Below are 22,935 nucleotides of genomic sequence, written 5' to 3' on the forward strand. Positions count from 1 at the left end.
ATAGGCCAGTGAGTTCCCATATGACAGAGCAATGGATGGCACAGGATGAAATTGAAGAGAAGGTGTCACAGGAAGATGCTATATAACTTTCTATAGAATGCCCGCAGTAAATGAAAAATAAAAAATGTGTCCTCAGTTTAGAAGAAAATGAGCTCAGAGAAGAGTTGCTTGATTTAATAGAGATAGATAGACATATTAAGATCAATGAAAGAAATAGACTGCACAAGATCTGAGGTTTGATAAAACAAATGACCACAGTAATTAGGACTGTTCATAGAGATCCATGCGATATAACAAAAGTAAACAGAATATATTACTTTGCACCTAAATTAATAACAGATAACGTTCTACCACAAGAACACAGGGTAGTGCGGGAAAGGAAGGGATGAAATCGAATACCGTCATAGAAATATCGAATAGAGAAAACTATAAAGCAATTAAGACAAGAAGTGTCACTGTTAGAAGAATACAGAACAGGGAGCAGATCAACAAAAATACCAAGAAAGATAGATGTGATAAAAGCAATGCACAGTATTAGAACAGACTGGGATCTATCATGCACTTTCACAAATAACAAGCTAAAAATCTCAGCAAAGGCAGAAAAACGTAGAAGATACACAGATAAATATAAAGGAAAAGTACAAAATAAGCAATTTATTGATGACTCAAAAAAGTTTTATAGAGAATTGGGAAATAAGGTAAAAGGAATTGAAAGACTGCAAAAAAAAGAAGAAATAGATACATTTTGGAGAAGTATCTATGAAGATCCTCTGGAATACAACACAGATGGTAAATGGATAGATAAAGTAAAAGAAAGAAAGAATAAGAAGTTTAAAGGTACAGGATATGAAATGGGATGAAGTAACAGCCAGAGAGACTTAAACAAAGTTAAGCCTGTAATTGGAAAACCCTACGCCCAGATGCAGTACCTAACTTTTGGCTAAACGTATTAACATCTTTACACAAAGATTTAGCCATGAGTAAGAACTATTTATAAGCACACCCCAAACAGACACCAGCTTGGTTAACAACAGGAAAAACAATGCTCCTACTTAAGTGTGAACCTGCAAGCTACTCTAAAAATTATGGACCAATAAGTTGTCATCCGATGATGTATAAACTATACATGGGAATTGATGCTGACAGAGTTTATATTCATTTAGAAGATGATTTAAAACTGCATAGCTCATCAAATGAAGAACTGAAAGAACAACTGCAAGTTGTCAAAACTTTTCTGATGATATAAGAATGTCATTTGGTCTTGACAAATGTGCAAAAGAAAACTGCACAAGCAGGAAAACATCAGTCTAGGACAAGAATGTGATATAGAAGAACTTGAGCAAGAGGGAGTTTATAAATATTTGTGAATTGATGAAGGATCAACAATATAACATGAACAAATATGAATAAAACTTAGTAAGGAATACTTTAGAAGACTTAAATTAATCCTGAAAACAGCGTTGATATCTAGGAACAAAATCCAAGTTATAAACCAGTTTGCTCTTCTTGTCCTAACTTACAGTTTTGGAATGATTGACTGGCCTCAAAACATGTTGGATAGATTTGACAGGAAAACAAGAAGGATGCTTCATGCTCACCAAATGATTTATAAAAATCAGTTTATATCAAGATTATATATTTCCTGTTCAGAAGGAGGGATGGGCCTCCTTGAAACTGATTATATGTATAGCTCTGAAATCGTGGGACTCCACACATATCTGCTGACCTCACAAGCCCCAAACATAATGAACGTTTTGAAACATGAGGAGGATAAATCTAAGATGACTTCACTGCTTAATCTAGCAGAAGCATATTGGCATCAAGCAAGAATGGAAATCAAAACAAAAGCAGATAAATATCAGGCAGCAACTGAATGTGCCAAAAAAACATCCGCGGTGGTGCAGCGGTAGCGTTGTTGCCTCACAGCAAGAGGTTCTCCCGTTTGATTCTCGGCTGGAGTGCGGGGAGTGCCTTCTGTGTGGAGTCTGCATGTCCTCCCCGTGGTCGAGTGGCGTTCCGAAATACATGTGTGAATGGGCGTGCCTTCGTTGAAGGTTGGGCATCGAGCTGGCAACTTGGCACCGTAAAAACCTACTGCCAATCATTATCAGACTGGAGTTCCACTGAGGCGACCCCTAACCGGGAAAAGCCAAAAGACAAACAACAACAACCAATGCATGTAACTCCATACAAATTGCAGGAGTCATTACTGGGCACATTGCAGGTACTGCGAAGAGCACTTTTGGCTGACATCAAAGATTGAAACAATACTAATTTAATGAACTTTAATTGTACTTTGACTTAGGAATGGGGTCCATTCCTGCCATGGTATTAGAAACCCAAAAGATTTGGAGAAATTAAAAAATAGACACCCATGATTCTTGGCATCTAAATGGTTTGCGGTATGCGGCTAGGCATTAGCCTTGTAACAACCTAAGAACCTAAGACAGCTCAGTGGGAGGAGGCCCCAAGACAGATTCAGTGCACACTGAAATAATATTTCACAAATGATAATGTCTAGAGATTACCCACATTGAGCTGCAGATTGTTTCTGAGGATAAAGCAGCCTGATCTGTCCTGTACAACCTACTACCACCATGACTTTCACCAGGGCAATACATTTAGCAAACAGATGTCTAAATGGATGGAATACTATAATATGAATGAGACTTTAAATCAGCCAGTATCAGATCATCTATAAACTAGCATTTACCTCTGTGGCTAATACATAAGTCAAAGTCAAAGTCAAGGTAAACGTTATTGTCATACAGATCAAAACATTGGAAAAGTTTGTATCACTGCACAAAATTTCGATATTCAGAATGACAGTTTACAGAAGGAAGATAGATTAAATTAATAATAATTTAAATACTAAAAACTAAAAATCAAAATAAGGTACTAAAAATAAATAAAGCAAAAAAATGGAAAGCTTTTTACAGCAGAAACAAAAACAAATACAAAATAAACCAGCTATTTTACTATATATTCTGTGAAACCATTACCTTTTAATTGTTGCCAGCACTGATTTGGTGCAGAATGTTAATGTTCTCTTGATATTATTCTGCTTTTCTCCAAACTACACTGAGGCTCTGTACTGAAAATTTCCTCACTGCTTGTTTGTTTTGGTCTGTAAGTCACACGGCCTCATAATTATAGCTCAACCTGTTGAACTCTTGGTCTGTAAAACTAAAGAAATCTAAACTAACTACTCCAGTGTTTCCTTTTCTTTACATTTATCTCATTTCATTAACTCTCTCCTGTATAAGATGTTCTCATTTTATGTGACATTTCTTGTATTTCATATTATATTCATACCAAACCTGCCATATGTGCTCTGTACTCTTTATTCTTATCTTCCTGCTTTCCTAACGAGTCCTTCCCTCAGTCTGAGTTCCATTCTTCTTTTTCATAGGTTTATAGATAAGTACTACGCAATGTGTCTGCAGATTATTTCAAGCCTAGCCAAAAAAAAACACTATTCAAAATGTACCTCTAGCCTCAAAAAGAGCAAGGCAAGGTGAACCAGGAGGGAATTTGAAGCTGCCCATCCAAATATCTAGGTTTACCTTGAAGGTGGCAAGGGTGCTACTCTGCTTGACATGAAATGAAAGTTTGTTCCAGTGGTAAGGGATATGTTGGGATATGTATCTATCAGGCCAATGTGTCTTATTTATCTGCTGATGAAGGTTTAGTTCCTTTAACCAAGTATTTGATGTGTCATTAGTTCTGCAAAGGAATAGGAGATCAAATAGTGCTGGATTTTTCATAGCACAAAAGACGAGACATAGATCTCCATGGAGGAATCTGTAAGAGGCTGAGTACAGGGAATGGGCTGCCAGTATCTCCTGATAGTTAAGATTTTTGAGGCCACTTTTCTTTTTAGTTAAGAATCTCTGAGTTCTCTCAAGTTGTGTGAAATGTTTAGGTTATATTAAATTGTCATGTCTTAAGATAGTCAAATGGAGATAAATACATGGCAAAAAGTGCATTATATTCAATAATGAGTCTGATAAGGTATTGATTGGGGGGGGGTAAGACTTCTTTGGAACTAGCAAAAATGCCCTTGGAAATTAGATGGGCCAGGACTACTGTGGAGTCATGATGGTCATATGATAAGGACTTATCAAAAAAGTACCCAGATCCCTTGCAACAGTGTCAGAATGGAGTGATGCATCTCCTATTTGGTAAATGAAGCTGTTTTGTTATCAAAATGAACTATGTTACATTTTTTACATTTAGTTTGAGACCATTGTCCTTGCACTGATTGCCAAATGGTCTAAGCAATGTTGGAGCAATTGTGAACCAGTTAAAGATCAAATAACAACAACAAATTTACAGTCATCGGCAAACTTAGTTAACCATAGACCAGAAGTCTTGGCCTGAAAATTTGAGAAGTATATGCCAAATAGAAGCGGGCCCAGTCTGAACCCTTGGTACACCATTGGTAACTGTTTTATTTTCAGAAGTGGCACCTGTTACTCTAACCAAATGGGTTCTGTCAGGCAACCAATTTGCTATCCATTACACAATATAAGGATTTATATTCAGATTTACAAATCTATCAATAATGCCCACATGGAAATAGTGTCAATGGCCTTGGCCAGGTCTAGATAATACTGTATGAACTGCATAACCACTATCCACTGTTTCAGTTCCTTTTTGAAAGAAATTAAATTAAGTTGAAAGAGGTTAAAGGTGCAGGACATTCCTTTGAGAAAGCCAAATTGATGAGGGTCCAGGGTTGAGCGAATTTCAATGTCCAGATTAATGATGTCTGAGATAATACACTCCGTAGCTTTAAATATGAGGCTAATGAGACTAATGAGTCTATAGTTACCTGGGTTCATGGATGGGCCTCAAGTTTGTAATGGCATTACTGTAGCTGTTTTCCAGGCTTCAGGAATGTAACCAGTGGAGAAGCTTAGATTAAAAAGTTCAAGTAGGGGTTCAAAAAGGCCATATTTGGCAATGATATTCAGGCAACCTGCTATGTTGTCACAGCCAATGGATGAAGTATTCTTAGTTTTTGAAATGGCTGTGAGAACTTTTTCCATAGTAACTAAATGGGTGGCTGGGATTGGGGAACCTGTGGTATAGCTGTAACTGTGGGTGGAGTAAAATTAGTAATACATTTGTTAGCTAGGATATTAGCTATTTCCTTTAGGTCAAAGAGTGTAGTATTATTGTGGACCTCCTTCGAGCACTGCTGGGTGTTGGTTCTTAACTTTCTAGCATAGTTAAAGAAAGATTTGCAGTTATGTTTGGTTTTAGTGGCTATTTTAAGTTTATACTCAGCTTTGAGCTTCCTAATGGTTCCATTCAGCTCTTTATTAGTTTGCTTATGTGTGATCTTAAGGTAAAAAGTAGATAGAATGAGACCTCTTAGAAGCATTAATCATTTTATTTCTCTTGTTATATAATTTATTTATATGGGCATTCCAGCAAAGAAGAAATTACCTGGCTCAACCAGCACCCCGTGCCTGCACCATGAACCAGTGCTCCACTCCCTCAGCTCTTTGACTGAAGGGCATAAAAAAAGCACTTAACTGTATTAAGTTGATCGTTGTATTGTAGTGATTAGTTTATTCGAGATCCATGCCCCCCCAGCTGTTCCAATGAAATCAGATGAACAACACACTCACCCTCCCTCCTGCCTAGTCATACATGTCCCATTTCTGTGCCTTGCACCCCGAACCAACACTGTTGCATTCAACCAGGGTGCTGTACTGCTCTGTGTGTGTGTGTGTGTGTGTGTGTGTGTGTGTGTGTGTGTGTGTGTGTGTGTGTGTGTGTGTGTGTGTGTGTGTGTGTGTGTGTGTGTGTGTGTGTGTGTGTGTGTGTGTGTGTGTGTGTGTGTGTGTGTGTGTGTGTGTGTGTGTGTGTGTGTGGTATAAACTGTAGCAACTGCTTGCCACCTTATAGCAAGCAGTTTTCTGCAGTTTAAAAGTATAAAAAATCTCTTTTACTAACATTTGTAGCAAACAGTTGCAATAGTTTAAACCCTGCATGCATGGAACGCTACAGCACATAGGTTTTAGTTAAAACAAATTATTTACATAAACTGTAGTAAACTGCTTGCTTCAAATGTAGAAAAGACTTGCTACTGTTTATACCCTGCCTGCACCTACTGCTATGACACATTTTAGTTAAAAAAAAAATCATTGTTATAACAGTTGCTACAGTTTATATCCTGCCTGCAGGTTTTAGTAAAAAAAAAAAAAAAAAGAAAGATGCTTTCATTTGGGTTATATCTCTTTAAGAGAGGGACTATATATATATATGTTTCAAAATGGTGGAATTTTTCATTTACTTTAATTTATATTTGGCATTGAGAAAGGCTAACATTAGCCGAAACCGGTTTGCTGTTTCAGCACAGGTTTTTACCACTGCTGATTTATTTGTTGGAGCAATAAATTATATTTCATGATCCTATATGTGCTGGTCCGCTTTGGGTTTTTTGATTCTGTTTTTCTTGGACCGTGCACGCTAGTCCCACGTGCGTGATACCTCGTTGGTTTGGTTGCACTAGGCAGCAGCTTTACCAGTAAGACCTTTCAGAAGAGGAATTTATTTAAGTCGTCAAGTAACTGAAGAAGGTTTGCTTTTGAGAAGCCCCTGAACACAGAGCTAGTTATGAGGGAAATACCATCAGTTTTAAGGGAAAGGGTCAGAAAATTATGGTGCAATTTAACAAGACATGATGATACACATGGAGCTGTGCAAGAAGTGACCATATTTGTGAGAACCAGATCCAGAATCTTCAGGCTCCTGGTGGGATGATTAACTATTTGCAAAAGAGAGTTAACATTTATAATGTCAAGCAAGGGCTGGGTATGCCTACCATTGGCAGTGTAGGTTAGCCAGTTTATTGATGGATAGTTGAAGTCCTCCAGTAGAAAACTATTGGGATTAATGGGAATTTCAGCTAATGAGTTAAGATAGCTATCATGCTCAGAAGGGTTATAGAGGGTATTCTAAAGCTAGCTATGAAGTAGTAATTAGTGTTGTTTGGGGTGATTTGGATTTACAGGAGTTCACATGTGGTTTGCCAAGGAATCTGTCATGAGGGGATGACATGCTTGACAAATACTGATACTGTGTGTGTGTGTGTTCCAGATGCAGAAAAGCCTCAATAGGTTGGATGGCCATCAGATGGACTATGCCTAAAAAGGCACTATGGAGACAGCAAAGGCTTTAGCCACAAAGCAAAAGCTTTTTTAAGAGAGGTGGAAGCTATCCTTGGCAAAACAGGAAGCCTTGTTAGCCACCTCATTCCAAGACAATACTTACTAGGTCCCCATGACACCAACTACATAACCAATCAGTAAAGCCAATTATCTTGTCTTTGACTCTTGATATAATTCTGGAAGATGACAAAATACCACTCAAGACCAGTGTCCTTCCTGTCTCAGACACATGCATAGCAAGCTGACTCATATTCTTCTGCATGTCTAAGGTCGTTCACATTCACATAAACGAACATCAGGTCATAATCATGTTTCTCAGGATGGAGGGATCTTAGAGTCCTTATTACATCCCAGAATCTGGCTCCAGAAAGACAGCTAACTGTCACTCTATTCATAACCAGCCTGGTGAACATGTTGTCTGTATGCCTTACAATAGAGTCACCTATTACTAAACCTTCCATGGTTTGTTGCAGTCTCAGAGGGCCATAAAGGCTTGGAGTCTGCACCCTTGTGACTCTTAGAAGTATTCATCTTGGGTGTGGGTGTGAAGGGTGAGAGTGGGTGTGTTGCTGTGTATACTAATGCTTGAGGTTTCTTAGTCTTTAGCCAGGATGGCTTAGGTAGGCAGTGCCCTCTTAGCAACCTTAGCATAACTTGGTTTAATGGAGGTGCTCTGTGCTGTATATGTATGTGTTTTGCTTACTGAATGTGTCCCGTGTTGAGAAGATATCCTCCAAGTTAAGTAAATACTTACACCTTTCACTTACAGAATCATTGTGAGGTAACAGTAAAGAGTTTTTCGTAAGCGTGAGGCAGTTACTACACTACTCAATATACCTAATGCTATCCGGCTGGTAACAGAAGGGGAAACAGCTGAATGAAATTCCATATTGTTCAGTACTAATGAAGGGCTGTGGGATAGGCTGAAAAGAACATAACTGACTGGGCTAGAAAAAGGTGAGCAACTAGGACTTGGCTAAAGGATAAAAGAAAGAGCTGTGACTATAGTAGTAGTCGCAATGTGCAAAAAGAAAAAAAATAACAAAGAGAAAGGAGTGGATTGTTGACATTTCATAAGCCAGTGAAATACATAGATTAAAAAATAGGTATGATTTGGCATACTAAAAAGATGGGATAAGGAAATTGGCCTTGAAGTCACTATATAAAATTATGTGATAAGGCCTTATTGCTGCCCAGTTATAATTCAGTCATTCTAGAAGAAATACATAAAATAAATCCAAAGATGCTGAACCCAATTGTTGTAAATTTTTTATACTGAAAAGACAAAGAAGCTTTATGATCTGCAACAAAGAAACAATGTTTTAGTAGAACAGAAAAAAGATGAAAGCCAATTTGTGATAACTTGCCTAGATATGCTATAGACATGAGGAAGAAATGCATTCCTTAAAAAAGTTCTTTTAAATAAAAATATCAAATCATACTTTATATTTATAACCACTGTAAAATTTTGGAAAGCTTTGGCCCTATCCTTTCAAACATTAGAGGAAGGAGATCTCGAACAACTGAACCTAAAGTTATCGCTAGAGTGATTATATCTGGGAAATTAATTTGGTTTCTCAGGACCTGTTTGATCTATCATGGGTCACTGGGAAATATGTCATAACTCTGAAACTTTCATCCATAATTTTTTTGTTTTTTTCCCCAGTCTGTTTTTTTCATACTCATTTTTCCTGTCTCAGACTCCATGATTATATTTGTATTAAGATGTAACTCTGTTATATAAGATTATGGAAATATGGCATCAGCCTTGTCTGATATTTTTCTTTGACTGTTAACAGAATGAATCATCCTATATACTTTAAGCTAGATAAATATAATGAGATTAAAAGAGCAAAAGCTGGAATTCCAATGTAATTATCAATTCTGCCTCCTAACATGTGATGGATGTTTTCATTTTGGTTAAAACATCTATAGGTAAAATGTCTATAAATTCAGTTTATGGTGGAAAAAGAGGAAGGGTATTACTGGACAAAACATGTGGCTTGTTTGTGATCATAAAAATTTTGGGTGATAGTGAAGAAGTTGCAATCTCTTCCTGAAATGTCAGTAGTTTTGTGTGAAGACTGGAATGTTATACTGAAAATTTGTTCAAATATAATCCCACCACTTGCACATGTGGGATATTCCAAAAGTCTTTTTTGCACACTAGTTTATTAAACAACAAAAGACTTATTACATATTTCCCATTTGAAGGAAGGTGATGAAACTATCATGCCAGGAAATCAAATGAATTAATATATAAATACATCTTATGAAAATATATCTAACGTAAACGGAACACAAGATAAAGATGTAATAAGTAATTTGCTGAAAACAATTATCAACTTGAAACTAAGTTTCAGACCTTCACATAAACAGAGTTCACAGAGCAATCAGTGGTATGCCTCGAAGTCTCAGAAAACCCAGTATGCAACCTATACTGGGTCAAAAACAAACTAAGAAGAAACTTTTCAGCGTGGAGGGTGTGAAGTTCACTCTTGAATTACATTATACACCTAGTTCACTAATAAAAATGAACTGTAAAATACGTACTACAAAATAATAAAATATAAAGTAGTAGGTAGTCCACAACTGAATTAAAAATGGAATATCCTTTATTAAAACACACAAACAAGTGATTCCATTTGAGTATAATGAAAAGCATCAAAGTATTCATTATTTATATATATATAATCAGGTTATTTGGAGCAAGGGGGTGGTTACAGAGGGTGGTTCTGTTAAGAGCAATTGTGACACCCATGCACTGGCCCAGTAATAAAGGAGCCTCAATCCTCACCACTAGCACCAGTGAGGGGCATCCACATTGGAAAGGATAACAAGTAAACACACAGTAAAGTACAATTTCCCTTAAGAGCACACAGAGATCAAGGTCAGTCTGGGGCTGGTTTCCCCGTTTCTCTCCAGATCCCCAATAAGACTCCCCACTGGCACAGCTATAGGGTACAGATCTCAGCCTAGTGGTCAAGCTGAAACCTCCAGCACTCTCTCTGTCCAACCAGTGTTTCGTGTCCCTGCCCATGTAGCTGACACACACACACTTTGAGATATGAGTTATAAACAAACACACAGACACTCCTGGGGAAGGCTGGCACAGGTTCTCCAGCTATACCCCCCTTTTCTGCCCAGGCTATAAGGTAGAAATCACTGCCACCAACCACTAATATCAGCTACTAATAAGGCCCTTACCAAAGGGTGTCCAGTTTTACTGTGAAATATTATTATTATCCAATTAATAAGTATGACGATCAGCAAGGCTTATTGGAGTGGCTTGGGCAGTATTACTATATACATGCAATGTACTCTAGAGCTTAAATTATCTCTACACAAAACAGCCACAGTTGAAAGGTTTAGAAATATTTAATAATAAATAATAAAAACACAAGACAAATCTCCTCAATGCAACATAGTGCTAGTCAAGAGTTCAGACACAGGAAAATGCTTAAAATAATAATGTAGAATAGTCTGACATAAATATAGAAAACAGTCAGTCTAATCTTACTATTTTCTATCTATTCCTAAGAGATGTCACTGTTCTAAATAAATATCCTACTCACAAGGCAAAGAGCTGGTGAGTTGATGTGTTCAGGTTCAGACAAAATCCAAAATGCTCTGATTCTCTCTCTCTCTGAGAAAGTCTTACATTCATAATGCATCACTGCTGACTCATTTTAGATTACATCATTTTTGACACTTCTCTGGTTTAATTTCCCAGGCTAACAGAAACTCATAATTTTAACAGTTCATTGATCATGTACCTGGCCAGAAAGCCACAGCAGTAAAAGACATTACATATGTAAAATCTAGCAAGTAACTCTGGTCTCAAAACAATAGAAAGAATTTGCTGGTCCAGACATCACTTCTCCAAGTTTGAGATCAAACAGTCATGCAATGCTTGACTTATCAGCTTTCTTCCAGCAGAGTGCACTGTGGTTACATTTTTGAAGCTCAGTACAACATATAATTTAATCATAACATATAGTTCTAGTTTACATTTGTAAAACCAGCCTGTGGATTATATTAATATTTACAAATCACATAGAATTATTTATAAGATTCTATTTGGCTGGGCTGGCAGCCTATCAGTTTTTCACAGCAATAAAAGGCACAAAAGTATTAAGCTCATTCCTTTAATCAAGTCCCAACTTTCTTTCTTTCAGACAATGCACAAATATTCTCATGGTTTTTCTTCACATTTCTTGAGCTAAGAGGTTGAGAGGTACATATGAGAGCAGAGAAAATACAAGGAAAGTCAGGTACGTTCTCAAAACTAAAGTAGCATGCCTGATTTTCGTTATATTTTCTGCCATCTCTTATACCTCTAAACTGTCCAAAGGTTACAGATTTTTTTGTTTTCTTTAAAAAAAAAGCAATGGCGATATTCTCATGTCTGTTGCTTGCTTTTTGAAGCACTGATGCACTGTGCAATCATGAGAATGTAAGCTCCATATGCATGGGCAGTGCATCAAGGAAGTCCCAGGATACTGATAAAATGCAGAAGAATACCACAGCATAATTATACAAAGGTATTATTTAAGAAAAGCAAGTAATTTTTTTCTTAAATAATGTCATGGCTGGGTGTGGGAAATGTTGTATTTACCCACAGTTGGCTTTGTTTGGTCACTCAGGCTTCACACTCATGAACAAACCATGCCAACCATGGGTAAATCCAGCATTAGCCACACCCCGGCATGAGTTATTGCTACAACAATAAACCTTTTGGTAGTAAATGCAGATCATTATGGCTTTTCTTTCATAATGTTTTGGAAGTTGCAAGAGCATGTGTCAAAGGTTCTTCTTTCAGAGCATTACAAATACAATATGGGATCTTTGTATGACCACATTTAAATGTAACAAAAGTTCAATAGCAGATAAATATGGGGTAAGCCAGAAAACAATCTAAACAGCAGATGTACAGGACATCTACAGACCAAAATATCATCATGGGAGATGTATAAATATATATATATTTTTTCTGTCTTTGTCCCTACTGCGTTTTGGCTAACAGCCCACCCAGACAATCTGCCCATTCATTCACCATCACCAGAGTGAGTCTCAACCAGGACATGCCATTATTTCTGCAGCATTATGGTGGTTCATTGGTTTTTGACTTAGCCCTATGTTCCTCTGTGGGCATCTATGGCAATCAATGGGCTGCTGGCACTGGCAGTCTAACTTCTGCAATGGGTGTTGTCATCAAGCAGCCCTGCCCCCTCTCCTCAAGCATGGGAAGTGGTTTCTTTTGTCTCCATGGAAGCAATCACTCTTCTCTGTGTACTTCCGAGCACCAGCTGCCCTTTCCACTCCCTGGTAGAGGCAGGCTGGAGACACAACTTCATCCATGTTTGTCTCTGTTTCCTCCAGTATCAGATCCACTAATCAAACTCTGGTCACCTGGGCTGCATTAAAGGCTCCATCTCTCTGTACCACCTGTAGCCAGGCTATAACTGATTTGTTATTTGCATACCCAATTGCAAACAGCAGAGAAATCATTTTGCAGATCTGAGAGAAGCTGCTTAGGATTTTAGTGAGCCTTCATCAGTATAACATATATAATATGTGTGGAAAGGCATGATGACATCATTAATACAAACTGAGACCAAAAGCTAAGTACAGATCCTTTATACCTTTTGAGGTAGTGTCAGGGCATGAGTTATTATTGTTTGTGCGAACTGCAAAGGTTATGAGAAAAAAATAGCTATGGGACCATTGCAATACTTCAGGAGTAGTTTGTTCATAAACAAACAGTGATCAACATTTTTAAATGCATCTTTAATCTCTAAAAAATTGCTCCCATCTGTTTACCTTTTCTGTGTTATGATTGATTTGGTCAGTTAGGTTTATCAGCCAGTAATAGCATCATATTTGAATCAGAAACCATGTTGCCAGTCTGTAAATATATTGTATTTGGTAATGTTTTCCCAAATATGAGCCCCAGCCTGATAGCACAGAGGTTAAGGTAGAAGACTACCAACTGGTAAATCTGTGTTCAAAACCTGCTTGGGGTACAATTGGGCAGCAGCAGTATCTGTGTGGTTGAAAGGCCTGGCAATCTACTTCTGAAATATGCCACAAAATCCTACAGGTCTACCCACAAAGATACCATTAATTGATTTTCACTTAAGGCAATTACTTACTTCACAAACATGATCATAAACCAGTTTCTCAGAATTTCATCAGCGAACAAACATTTTCTCTAGGCATATAATTACAAAGCAATGTGAGTTAATTCACTTTTGGTAGATATATCTGAGAGAATATTTAAATCCTAGCGAGACAATTTTAGTTGTAAGGGTGAAACTGAAATTATGAGCGAGAGGACCCACTTAAATAAACTGGATGGCTTCCAGCAGCATAGGGTACAAATAGTAAAAATGGAGATTGTAGCTATAATGTAAATTGACTTCTAAATCTTCAACTAATTTTAAGATGGTAGTTTTAAATAGAAAAGGTGGATAGCCCGGATACTGGTAAAGTAGGATTAATAGTTTGGGCGGATCTATATGTCATCCCTAAGCTCATTTAAATTGTTTAACATATGTATGACTTTTTACAATGCACTATGCTCTATGGGAAACAGGTTTGTCTGTGCTGATTGATTTAATAGTTTGCCAGAAGAGGACAGGATTACCAATTCACTCTTCCTGAGAATGCCTAAGGAAAGCTGCTTTAGCAGCATGAGCAGCAATTCCTGTATCTCTCTTTAGTTTAAGAAATTTTATATATATATTGTTTGATTGAAAAGGTTGCCTTTTCAAGCTGACCAAGCTTGACCTCTAGCCTTGAATTTTTGCTTAAGTTTACATGTTAGCCATGGTAGTCTTTTACCAGATATTGGTCTCTGCCTAAGAGGGGAAAATCTATCTTGAATTGGCAGTAAGTGAATGTAAAATTTTGCTAGATATACTGTGGACTTATATGCATTATACACTAAGTAACTACAGTTCACTCAACAAAGTATCATGCATGCCATCAGGAATATTCCGGACAAGAATACTTTGAAAGAATGGTTTTGGTGTTTGTAGTGTCTGTGTCATAAGATGTGCATAGTGGTCACTTAGTGCTTGGGCTACTATGAACATCGCTTGAAGTTTGTCATGAGTATTTGTTGAAAGTATGTAAAAATTAAAAGTTTTCCTGTATGTTTTTTTAGGTCTGTTTCTGCTATTTAGCAACACTGGTGCTCTTTTATCATTCAGAGCTGTTAAGTATATAATACACTTCAACTCTCTCTCTCTCTCACTACTAAGATAAAAATCAGAAATATGTCTGTCATGCTTCATTGTTTTAGAGGTGCAGTCACATGTAACCAAATGTATTTTACTGTTTTTCTTATTGTTTGGCTTTTCTTGCTACACTTATAGCAGTCTTTAAATATCTTTTTTTTTCATTCAGTGAGATATAATAGTCATCTTTTTTCAATTATCTGAGACTAATTTGCTTTTAAACCCTAGTTTGTTCTTATTTATTTATTTAATTAGCAACAGATAATTTGAAATACTTCCGCATAAATTGGACTGCATTAATAAATAAAAATTGCTTCACTTTGCTTTCACACATTTAATAAATTACCAAATAAATTACCAAATGTAATCTTTTTATTTCGGCATCTGATTATCCATTTTCATTTAAGCACAAAAAGTCACATTATTTACTTATATTCTATCACAAAGTCAATTCTTAACTCCCCCTGTGAAATGCTAATTCCACATGAAACTTACTGCATGTTAATTGCTGGGATATTCAAAGTCCCTTGACTACAAAATTTTATACACACTTCTATCTTAAAAATCATACTGTATCATGTTAAATACCACTTCTTTATACCCCAGAAATCAAACTGCTTTATGTCATTTTTATGACAAGAAAAGTCTTTTTTTTTTCAAATATTTTACTTGTGCAGCACTGTGTGTACCATATTGGCCAGAACACAAACTTTGTTTTTGTTTTGCCTTTTTAACTGAATTTGGGTGCCTTTTGTAATAAGTGATGAATTTTCCTCACAAGAGTTAGGCTCATTGCTGTTTTGCCATTTGCACAACCATAATTTACAGTGATGTCATTATAGTCCTTAACAAATAGAGTCAAAGTGGCTATAACAGCAGCTATTTCTTACTGCTTTAGGAGTTACACTGGTATACCTCCTGGAATGTGTGCATGCCCCCCTCCACACCCACACAAACATAATTTTCAGTGCACATAATGTCTTTATTTTGCTGGAAATATACAGTGTTGTTGAATAAGGTTGCAGAGGAAGAGGGCTGAGTTTAATTAAAGTTGTGGTGGAAGGGTGAAGAATAGTGATTTTGTTAGAATGCAATGATAAAATAATATATGAGAGAACATTAGAGTGACAATTGCTCAAACGAAGGCAGAGCAGAAGTACACCAGACTAAATGTTGGGAAAACAATACTCAGATAAAAGAAGACAAGATCATGAATGGAGGCATTTACCAACAAATAGTACAGAGTCGATACTCTGAGTTAGGATATTATTTTGTTTAACAACTTCAGGCCAATAGCAATTTTATCACCTCTCTCAAAAATATTAGAAAACAAATGTGTGCACAAACAAATCCTGGATTACCTATTACAAGAAAAACTACTTACCCCCATACAACATGGTTCTCACCCAAATTATATTATATCCACAGCTCTTCTATCCTTTATCAACACCATTTCTCTGGCTAGAGACAGTAACAAAGTAGTCTCATGCCTTTTCCTTGATCTATCTAAAGCATTTGACACAGTATCCCACCCCCTGCTGTTGTTCAATCTCTCCAACCTTAATTTTTTCACTTCAACCATTTCCTGCTTTTCTAGCTACCTCAATGACTGATAGCAATCTATAAAATGGCTGTAAACACTGTCCCCTTCTCTTCCTATCAAAGTGGGAGTTCCCCAAGGATCAATTCTTGGTCTGTTACTCTTCATTATCTTTACTAATCTACTCTATACTTCCTGCCACAAAAATCTTTTATGCAATATGCAGATGACTCTACAGTTATCACCGTTGCTTTTACCCTATCTGACTTAAACACCATTACCCCCAAATCCTTCATATCCATCAAATACTGGCTTTCTAATAATCAGTTAAACTTAAATCCTAAAAAGACTAAACTCTTGCTTTTTCTACCAAAAAGCCAAAACCACCTTAAGTCTCCTTTCTCTGTCTCATCTCTCAAAAACACACATATCACTGTTGAATCAAACAAAGCCAAAAATCTCCCTTTCCCATGCCTACCTCCTCCCAAGCCTACTTTACAACTTACAAATCCTCATCAACCTTCAAACCTCTCTCTTAACAAGATTAGAAACTATCCATACCTCTCAACCTCTTAGTGCATGAAATCTGGAGAAAGCCTGACAAAATGGGGGGACAAAGGCTCAAGAATAGGGACATATTTTATATATTGCTCTTATAAACTTAGAAAGTTTCTAGAGTAACAGAGTTTGTGTTAAACATTTTCCGAAGGATTTGAAGTCTGAAACCCAAATGTATATCATTATTTGGTGACTTAGGTCCTCGGATCATCCCAGTGATTTGCCAGAAAACCACAAATTTTATGAGGAACCGACCAAAAATATGAGGCAAAAATCTGGAGATTCTGGGAAATTCTGGAAAGTTGAGAGGCATGAAACTACCTTTAATAAATTGCCAGATTTGCTGAATATCAAACGTATAAATCTCACCACTGTCTTTCTCTTAAGAGCTTGAACTTACTATTATTTCCCCACCAAATACGTCTCTCTCCGCTGAAAAAGGGCAACAGCTCAGCTGAGCTAACCTGGTCAACAAATGTCAAATAAATAAATAAGGACCATATTTAAGACCAAATTCTGCAACTTGGAAAACTCACAAAAGGAGAAGTCAAGAAGAGGGTAGTGGGATGGGAGAAAATTTTAATGTTGAATTAAAAAATGAAAAAGACATTTTTTTAAGTTTTCAGTATCTTTTGAATCAAATGGGATACATGAATCAGGCACCACAGCCCCAAATATGATGCATGCCACAAGATAAATCATTAAGCATGATATGTCAGAAAATAATTACGAACAGATTTCTGCAGATACTAAGTGCCCATAAATAATTTGTGATTGTTTTATTAGTTAGCAGGCTTTCTTCCATCTGTCAAAAAAACAATTACAAACCTCCCTTAATGAAACATTAATAAAGACAAAAAAAATCTCCCTCTAAGGACATAAAGCAATGCTAACATGCTATTTTTGAATGCGCAACAGCTCACACTGTTTTACTATCATATCCAGGCTCACATAAGCCAGTCTCTTTTAGGTGTAGACATGAAATGTTTTGCTCTTTTTTTTGTCTACATCATTACAGCATAAATGGAAAATCAAGCTTTGCTCTGATGCATTTAGCTTAAGGAAAGCCTGACGTCTCTTACATTAATGGTGTCTCCATACTAGATATTAAAGATACTTCATAGTAAATGCAATGACAAACAAATCAGAAATGTCCTGGAAAAACTGAGTATCATCTGTGAACAAACAGTTACAAACCACCCTTGCTGAAGCATCAACCCCTTAAGTAGAGGGATGTGTTCTAGTAATAGACAATGATCCACAAGTCTTTCTTAATGCATGCAGGCCACTAATCCAGACTTCAGTTACTGCAGATATGGCATGGTTTGCCCTTATTTTTTGGCTCATTAGTGTAGTATAATGAGAGAGTCTAGCTATGCTCTCAAATACTCAGTTTATGAAAAGCCTGAAGCCTATTACATTTGGGGTGGGTCCCAAATAAGGTCCAAAGGCTTATACCTATGCTGACTAAAGCTACCATGTACTATGCTTTCACTGTGAGCAAAAGGGAACACAGGCAGCAGAGTTGCTGTGCAATGCCTGTGGAATTTATTTTCCTACTGACAACCTTGCTGCATTTTCCTTTCTTTTCCACTCAGTTTACATGAACTAGTGTTTTTTCTAAGAAAGAACATTCAGTATAAACATATCCCATGTTACTGTTAGCTAAAGCAGTTCCTGCAGATGTGGTTACCTTGTACCAACAATCACAGAGAAAAGTTATCTGGATCAACAGTTAAAATTAAGCCTAAAGTCTATTGCTCTCTGTATGTTTGTTGCTCACTGAAAGCTATTAAATCTTTGTGTAGAACAAGCAAAAATAACAACAAGCTGTTAAAGTTCTGAATGTATTTAATATGCAAGTCTGTGGTACAGTGTCATAAACTTTGAGTCAGTCAGTTTTATTTGAAGAAATGCCGTCCTCTGCTGAACACTACTGAAAGTGCAGTCCTTTCAAGCTGACATAAGAAAGTCAAAACAGTATTACTTCAGTGGTAGTTGCTTTATGCAATGCCCAGCACAAAGACAGTCCATAACAGAGCCCGTGAATTACCTCGTCCACCACTGATCATGCCTTTCTGCATATGTTAAGAAAGCAACACACTGAATTCGGTAGTGAGCTCTAAAGACTTGGCTCCAATATTATTTAAACTTGGAATGTGTTATGTAGTAAACACCTCTAAATGATATTTAAAAATACTGATGATTTTGGTCTTGCATTGGGTAAGGAAATAGGATGAAATGCAATGTACAGATCTTGCTATGGTGTCCAGGTATGTTTTTGGGGCTCATTCTGTGAGAAGGGGAGTGGCATTACTTGCATGCAACCATGCCAGAGAGATATCTGATTACAGGATGTGAGGCTTTTTACACTGACCATGTAAGTAAAATACAAAGGAGAAGAAGCTCAGTGCTAGAACATGTAATAAGTCCAGGTAGTTTTAATATAATGAGATTTTAGCACCTCAGTGACCACCAGCAAAAACAAGGTAGAAGCAATAAAGTAATATGCAGTCTTGTAGATGTCCAGTGATGAGCAGGGAGGAGCAGGGCCTCAGTCCACAAGTAAGCAGCAAAGAATTAGTGTGACAGTTAACTGGAGTGTTACCACTATACAGGATGGAGGACTAAGGGCATAAGATATTGGCACATTGGAACTCTGACTACCTGAGCAACTGAAAATGGAGCACTGAATATGCCATGGATTTATTCATCAACAAACAGCTTTGAAAGAGAAGTTTTCAGGCATCTCCTAAGTATAGTTTGCATTAGTATAAACATTTTTCTGTTTTCGATTTTCTCATGATAACAGTATAATAAAATGGAGCCAGTACACTCAGTGCTCTGCTACTGAATTCAACTGATTTCAGCAGGAAGAGATGACAGCTGCAACTATGGCCAGGAGACGTAGCATTTATGTTTACATTGTACGTGCTTAATATTCAAAAGCTGGACTTTTGGCAGATCATAGATCACATTAGTTTATTCTGAAGTATGTGACACAATGGTTATCCTGATATCATGAGGACCTGATTATGTGCCACATGACATGAGCAGCTGCATGGAAGAAAAGGGCGAGGGAGAGGTGTACAGTTTAATGGGCTGTGATTACTGATTTGCCAGTGTGTTAAGGTGTAATTGTGTTGAAGCGCAGCCAAGAACCACTGCAGTGTAGGGCAATCAGCTTCAGTGATGCCATTGACAACACTTATGAAAATTCGGGGAGGACATGCCATAGCTTCTCCATTCTGTCTCCGGTTAGCATATACTAATTCCTAAATCAAGACATTTGCAAAAAAAAAATTAAGAGCCAATCTTTTATGGATTTTCCTTTTTACATTGGATGGAGCTGCTCATGTGTGCTAGTATTAAAAAGAGACATTTGGCCAAGAAAATGTATCTAAGCTCTTGGTATTTTGTAATAAAATAGGGTGGCACAGTGGCACAATAAGTAGCATTGCTGCCTCACTGCAAGATGTTTTCCATTTCAGTTCTCAGCTGGGGGTTCTATTCGGTGTTGTCTACATGCCCTTCTTGTGCTTGCATGGGTTTTTTCTGGGTGATCCAGTTTCTTCCCACATTTCATCAACTTATAGGGACTCTCAATTGCCCATAGATGTGAACACATGCATTCATGCAAGTATGATATGGAAGAAAGACCTGGTAAACTACTTTGATTTCCCCTTTTGCCTTGTGAGTAGCAATGGTTGCCTGTGGCTTTACTCTAGAAGTCAGATGCAACTCATCAGACAGTGAGTGAATACTAAATTCTTTGTTTTGTAAACATTAGATGTCCAAATTTGCCTGAATATATAACTAGGTTTGCTATCGAAACCTTGAAACTGCATCCATTGATCGGCCTCAACATTGAACCAATCTCTTAAAAATTGCAACAGTGAACAAGCAGGAAATTTGAAACTGAATACATCGACTCCCGTAGTTTGATGTATTTGACATACCAGGAGGTGACGTCAGTCACCCAAGCTATGCACCGTCATGTACCGTGACACTCTAGAGTCAATGATACATCCCTTTTACTGTTTTGCGCACTTCCCACACTCCCTGCAAATTATATATACCAACTCCAAGACTGCACTACAGTGAGAAGATGAGTTAATTCCCTGTTCCTCACTGAACTGCAATCTAGACTCAAAACTCCGATTTCAAATACTCGAACTACACTACCCATGCTATGTAGTGTAGTCGTATTTGGGATCGAAAACTGCCTCTTGGAAAACTGCAAGTCGACATTGTCACTCTCGATCAACTGCAGTTCGCAAATCTAATTGTAAACCATATAACCATCCTATTCTTGTAGTTTACTATCACAAGATCGATGTAAACTCAATTGAAACTGGGAATAGCAAGATGAGAGGACTACACCCACAACACAGTAGTGAAAGAACCCTGAAAATATATAGAATAGTGCAACACTCTGCCATTATGAGCAAAGAAACAACCTCTAACATGGGTGCTGCAGACAGACAAGTCTGGGATTCAATATTGTGGGTTTCACCCTACAGTTTAGCAATAACCCTGAACTGGGCAACATCATACTGCTCAACCTCTTAGAGCAAGAAATCTGGAAAAAGCCGTAAATAAAAGTTGTACAAAGGCCTAAAAATAGGGACAATTTTTAAATATTGCTCTTGCAAACTTAGAAAGTTGATAAAATAATAGTTTTACATTAGCACAAATTTTCTGAAGGGTCTAACGACTGAAACTCAAATGTCTGTCCTTATTTCTAACTTCAATCTTTAATAATTTGTTACTAATTTGCCAGAAAAAAATTAATTTTATGAAAAATGGACCAAAAATACGAGCAAAAGTCTGGATATTCTGCAAAAATCTGTACAGTTGAGAGGTGTGGTCAACAGCAGTGTTTTGAATGTTTTGAATATAGAGTTATGCAAAGAAAATAGGAAAATTGCATTTAAATTAAATATGAAAGCAATAAGCTGAAAACACTGTAGACAGCACAAGTTATCATATTTTTCCCAAAATATATTGACAGTAGTTAAGTGATTAAGGAGAAATACAACAGGTGATCCTGTTTTCCAGCAACAAATAAATACTATGATTGATAGGTTTAGAGACAGAAATGTTGATTAATTGTAAGAATGTTATAAAAGAGATATGTAATACTAATATTGTGAATATATTGATCCCAACAGACTTAGAAAACGTTGATATCCTACATTTTCTTTCATACAACTAGCAGGATTCTCTGTTATTTAAGTGTATAATTCTGATGCAATTTGATGATGCAACTAGAAGCAAGATATTTAATTTAAATTTAGCCTCCCAATAATGGAAGTCAGTGTTTTTATATGAAAAACTTATGTCATTCAGTTGTATAATTCTGAAATGTTTTACTGATGTCTGCCATGCATCTGTTTTACTACACACATGTATCTTCAGTTAATGCCTTTGATTCTTGGTTGGGATAGATATATCACCAAGTCTTAGTGGTGAGATGATCCACAGGCGATTGCGATGATGGAGTTTGAGCCCTAAGTGGCAAGTCTTCCAATATGTGGTATTCCTCCACGTAAATGAAAATGTTTTCTGACTTTTGTAGCACTTTCTAACAGTCAGAGATATTCATGGTTATCCAGGGTAGAATGCTCATCCAAAGATACTATTTTCAGATTCAGTCAGGGAGGATTGAAAATGTACAAAAATAGATTGTTAGTGCGGGTACACATAGCAAAAATATAAAATTAAAAGATAACATTAGGTAGCATTGTTACCTCGCAGCAAGAGGTTCTCCTGTTCGATTCTCGGCTTGGCTTGGGAGTGCCTTCTGTGTGGAGTCTGCATGTCCTCCCCGGCGCAGTTGGGTAGCATTTGAAAGACATGCGTGCGTAAATGGGCGTGCCTTCATTGAAGGTTGGGCGTCAAGCTGGCACCTCGGCATTTCGTAAAAAATCTACTGCCAATCATTAGCGGACCGGAGTTCCGCTGTGGTGACCCCTTACCGGGAAAAAGCCGAAAGACAAACGACAACAACTCTAGTGCAATAACACATAATAATCTACATTAATGAATTTGCAAATTGCAGTACTGGGGGAGGGGAAACAGAGAGAAACAGGAAGAAGGTAGAGAGGATGACAGGGCCACAGAAAGGTAATCAAATAAGAGTAAAAAGTAGAAAGGAAAATGGAGAAGCTGGGAATTTTCTTTTGTCTCCAAACAGACTTCTTTTAATAACATGACATGCAGCATGGAGATAGTTACAGCACTGTCTGTCTCTTTAAGGTTGGATCTCTTGTGGTGTAATCATAGTACTGCTTGCTGGATAAAACTAACAGGCATGTGTAGCAGTGGGAGTGTTAGGATAGCTCACCCATGTAGGAAATAGTGCACAAAGACTTAAGGAAAAGAGTTGCATCAGTGGCATTTT

At 37.2% G+C, this 22,935-nt stretch overlaps 1 protein-coding gene across 2 annotated transcripts in view; it reads left to right on the forward strand.

Annotated features, from left to right (window-relative positions):
• The window catches only part of EML2 (EMAP like 2), a 1,798,491-nt gene that overhangs the window by 179,610 nt on the left and 1,595,946 nt on the right, over positions 1-22,935 (forward strand). The window lies entirely within an intron of this gene.

Source organism: Protopterus annectens, chromosome 1.part0 (genome assembly GCF_019279795.1).
Source record: "Protopterus annectens isolate FY-2018-M chromosome 1.part0, PAN1.0, whole genome shotgun sequence".
Lineage (NCBI taxonomy): Eukaryota > Metazoa > Chordata > Ceratodontiformes > Protopteridae > Protopterus > Protopterus annectens.